Genomic DNA, 4,168 nt, shown 5'->3' with positions numbered 1-4,168 from the left:
ATAACGGAGGATACAGATGTTCCTACTCCATCTATCATTTTATCTGCTACCATTATTCAATTTGGCTTTATTGCACAGGCTGTACCAACAACCATTTTTTTATAACCTAATAAACTCTGTTAACTTGCCTGGTGACTGTTTTAATGGTGAATTCCAGGTTACACAATAGCTGTCAGTTCAAGTGCAACCAAGGTTCCTGGAAACAATGGCTCCTCTGCCCGCAAGCAGTCTTCTAAGGGTCTTCCTAAGTCTATGTCAGACAGATGGGCATCGCCCTGAAGGGATTCTCCACTTCACACCGTGGGGGCAGTTTATCACGATGGCTTGGGAGTAGAATAACTTTACACAGCACATAAAAAAAAGACGTTTATTCAGCGCCGTGACCAGACCAATCCACAGCACGGGTGCAAAAAGAAAAAAGAAAGTCTTGTGGATCCATCAAAACCCTTTTTTGGGACGCTTCACCCTCTGCACAGCACAGAAACACAATTGGTCACAAATACAGACCTCCAGTTCTTTTGTTCACACCCATGAGTATTGCCTAAAACATGTCTTCTTTGTTGCAGCTGGGCCTTGCCACCGCTGTGCTTGGCTGAGTTCACAAATCTGTGGTCACCTGCTAAGCTTTGCTTCCTGGTAGCAGGATTAAAATCTTCTCCCACTGCCATAGCTACTGCTGCCGCTAGAACCACCACAGCCACCTTGGTTTCATGGTTTGGCAAGGTATTGACCTCCACCACCGTAAGGGCTGGAGCTTCTGCCCCCAAAGTTTCCTCCCTTCATCGGTGCCCCATTGGAAGATGGATTACTGTAATTGCCAAAATCATTATAGCTTCCACCACCTCCAAAATTGCTTCCATCATTTTCTGCCTTGACCAGAGTTGTCATTCCCACTGAAACCACCTGCTGGGCCACCAGTTTCCAGAACCGCTTCGACCTCGTCGGCTGGAAGAAGCCCTGGACATCTCTTGCTTGACTGCTTTTCTTCCCTCCCAGCGGAGGCCATTCACAGCGCGGTATTTCTGAAAGACTATCTTATTCACAGGTCATCAAAAGCCACAGAAGCCGAGCCTCTCTTCTTGCCACTGCCTCCATCAGTCGTGATTTCAATCGCTTCCATTTTCTCATCTTGCTCAAAATCGTCTCGTAGGTGGTGCGCTGCGGTGTCTTCTTTGATGCCCAAAGATCTTTTTCGCAGGTAAACGGGCACCTGGTCTTTGCGAGGCTGCTCGTGAGACAGCCCTCTGCTTCCACAGCCCTTCCCCCCGCCACGTGTGGCCGTGCACTGTGGCTGCGTCCACCCCTGCACAGTAGAGGGGGCACAGACCGAAGCTCCTCGGGCGCTTGATGCTGGGACTTCTCTGACCGCCCAGGGCTCACAATGGCTCCCCACACTCGCAGTTCTGGTTTCAGAGCTCCGCCTCCGGTGAAGGGTTTCCGCAGCTGATGGGCTCTTTAGGGGACCCCGACTTAGACATGACTGTGGGGCAGGGGTGGGGATAGAGAAATAACCCCAACCATATTTCCTACGCGAGGCATCCAGAAAAGCTCTTTTAATTGTGTCTTAGGTGAAGGTATCCAGAGCAGATAGTCTATTTTACATTTAACATTTCATACACGTTGTTACCATTCCTCGCTTGCAATCCCTTTCAGGCACCATCGCTTATTCCCCGGTTCCTCTTTCCAGCCCGACCTTCTTTCTAGCCCTCTGAAATCCGTGCTCGGGTCAGTGCTGTCCCTGTGCACTTACCTGGCCGAGTTCAGCTCCAGACCCGAAGTGTGACTGAGAGCCAGAGTCCTGCGGGTTCCACCCGTCTGGCCAGGAAGCCTACCCTCTTAGGGTGTTGCGTTCAGGTCCACTTTTTCCTCTCCCACCCTGCCCAGGACCTTCGGTTGGGATCCTGCTCAGAGCAGTTGGTGGTGGGAGCCGAGCCCCAGGTGGTTCATCCGGCCTAGCTCAGGCTGTGGGGACTGACGTTGGCACCGTCCATCCGTCCACTGCACTCATTGTCTCCGTGTGTCTTTCGAGTTCCACCACTTGTCTTTCCTCTGGACACAGGCGATCTTAGATGAGCCCAAAGTCGACTCCCCGCAGGAGGAGGGAGAAAGAACATCACCTTTGTGAACGGCTATGCCACTTGACCTTGGTGTCCCTCAAGGGGAGCAGCTGTGGGTTCACTGCGGACCCCACTGTTAGCAGAAGCAGTGCAGACTCCTTCTTAGAATAAGGGGGAGTGTGAGACTGCTTTCCACCCAAGAGCCCCCGGACACCCCTGAACCACCGTCGCTCACCAAACAAGCATCTCTTTACAGTTGGGTCTCCCTCTCAAAGCAAGGCAGGGTTATTTCTGAGGCACATATTTTCCCATGTGATTTCTGTCCATTGTTTCATTTTGAGATTGGTTGATACGAATTAATTTCTGTGAAACTGGAAAACTGGAGGCAAAATCGAGTTTGGACCTGCGGACTGCGGTCTGGAGCTACTGTGTTTGTGTCATCGTCTCTGCCCCACCTCCCGAAACCATGTCTGGGTAGCAATTGGGGTGAGATGCTATCTCATCTAGTCTAAGCAAGAAAATAATTATAGCATAACAAATGTTGTTATAGGGACTTCTGGGGTGGGGGTGGGGGGCAGGGGCTGAGGATACAAAGGGCCCTTGGTGGCCTGAAAAGTTAGAAGCCCCTTGTTGAGTTTACATGATCCTCTTTTGACTTCAGACTTTGCCAATTACATCTGACACAGGTGCACTAAAACTTGTTTGGCCACTGCTTCTAGTTGAAATATCGCAGAGCGACAATTGTTTGAAAGTGTTTGGTATATTTCTGTCCAGTTAAGTGCTTCAACATTTTATGGCCGGTCAGAAATCATGTTATTTCTATTACCTACCAGTCATTTCACAAAGGGTCATTGTTATGGATTCGATTGTGTCCTCCCCAAACTTCTCTTGTCAATTCTAATTCATTTATTTATAGCTAAGGGTGCTGGTGGCTTAGAGGGGTATACATTGAACTGCTAAATGCAAGACTAGTGGATCAAACCCACTAGTTGCTCAACAGGAGAAAAATAGGACTATCTGGTCCCATAAAGATTTAAAATCCCAGAAACCCAGAGGCAGTTGTACTCTGTCCAACAGCGTCACTGTGAATCAGAATTGGACTGGATGCCAGGTTTTGTATCTTTGAAAATGCCCTTCCTTTGTTATATTCATTTAGGGTATGTGTCAGAACACTTTTTTAACACTATACATTTAGGGATCATTTCTAGATTTTGTTAAAGCATTTTCTTTTGAGCTGTAAGACAGCAGGTTAAACATGCAGTCACAAATGGAGAGGAAGCGACATGCAGTGCAATCACCAAAGAACTAGGAAGAGAAGCTGGAAGGAAACCAGGTCCACTGCCAGACACACACACACACACACACACACACACTCCTTGACCTGTGTTCTTCTCTTCTCGTCCCTGGTGTCCAGTACCATCATGCCTCTCAGGGTTAACCTAGAACCTGCCCTTCGGGACTCTCCTGATGGGCATCTCTATAGGTCCATGCTTTCTGTACTCCCTGGAACGTCCAAGAATACAGCACTTGCGTCAGACACAACTCAGTTCAAATCCTGACTCTATTCTCTACTAGCTGCTTGCCCTTGAGTGTTTTTCATTGGGTTCCTGCTGCTGTTTCTACATTTGTAAAGGGAGGAGGTTGTGCCAGTTACCTTACAGTGTTAGGGAAAAATTCCAACCAAGCCCACTGCCATCCAGTCAATGTTGACTCAATCCACGGCCCTATAGCACAGGGCAGAACTGCCCCTGGAGGTTTCTGAGACTGCGACTATGAGAGTAGACAGGCTCATCTTTCTCCCAGTGTTAGGAATAGTTGAGATAATGTAAATAAAATGCCGGATACTTATAAATGCCAAGACTTGTAAGTGCCTGATACTCCTATGTAAAGTGTCTGATACATATTAAGTCCCTGATAGTCAGTCAGCAGTTTATATTTATTATTTCTTTTATTTCTACGGGGCCACACATTCTGTTCGACGAAATCGTACCATGTATTCTATTCATTCACTGCAAGTTCTTACTGATACAGCCCAATTCGCCGTGCCCATCTTTCCAGGAGTCATTTTATTTTAAAGCGTAGGGACTCTCTCACTGTCTCATTCTCACTCT

The sequence above is a fragment of the Echinops telfairi genome, unplaced genomic scaffold (genome assembly GCF_000313985.2).
Source record: "Echinops telfairi isolate 266 unplaced genomic scaffold, ASM31398v2 ScPeMD7_18;HRSCAF=68, whole genome shotgun sequence".
In the NCBI taxonomy this organism is placed as follows: Eukaryota; Metazoa; Chordata; class Mammalia; order Afrosoricida; family Tenrecidae; genus Echinops; species Echinops telfairi.
This window is presented reverse-complemented; position numbering follows the sequence as displayed.